We start from the raw sequence: 784 nt of genomic DNA, 5'->3' as shown, positions 1-784 counted from the left end.
TTTTTTTTTTTTTTGTTTTTGTTTTTTTTTGTCTTCTCTTTTGCTTTTTGTTTTATTTTTCTCTGAAGACCACGTCTGATCTAAAGTTATGCAACAACAATAACATCATCATATATATTTTGTCAGACTCTACCTTTACACCTATGTCGATTGTAATAGGTATTTAATACATAAATATAACCTTTACTTATACAACACACAAACTTCAGGCTCAGTAGCTCGTCCCTCTGGCACTTCACTCCCCTATCCGGTGTAGTACGACGATGAGCATCGGACGACGATAGGCTAATGTACGGAAGACAAGACAGGAATGAAGTATCAATGAATGGTGTATTAATAAAACACAGAAAGCAAATATGGTTATTTTTTCTTAAAATACCAGATATGTTTCCTGTATTTTATCAACATTATACATACATACACACGTAGATATATACACATACACATATATAGTACATGAAAGTACACATACATACAAACATAGAAACATGCATACAAACATAGAAACATACATACAAACACATACATACACACACATACATACATGCATACAAATATACATACATACATGCATACAAATATACATACATATATACATGCACGTATGCATACATGCATGCATACATACTATTCATACACTTCGTACTTTTCATCGGTGCTTTCTAAATATTATGCCTACGTCATACACTGAATGCTAAACAGCCAGATTGCGCCATATTTCCCGATTCGTCTCAGCTAGTTGACATATCTGGTCACATTATTCTTCTGCAAGCTTCACTACAGG

The sequence above is a fragment of the Octopus bimaculoides genome, chromosome 24, assembly GCF_001194135.2.
Source record: "Octopus bimaculoides isolate UCB-OBI-ISO-001 chromosome 24, ASM119413v2, whole genome shotgun sequence".
In the NCBI taxonomy this organism is placed as follows: Eukaryota; Metazoa; Mollusca; class Cephalopoda; order Octopoda; family Octopodidae; genus Octopus; species Octopus bimaculoides.
The sequence above is the reverse complement of the archived record's forward strand: the minus strand, read 5'-3'. Positions refer to the sequence as shown.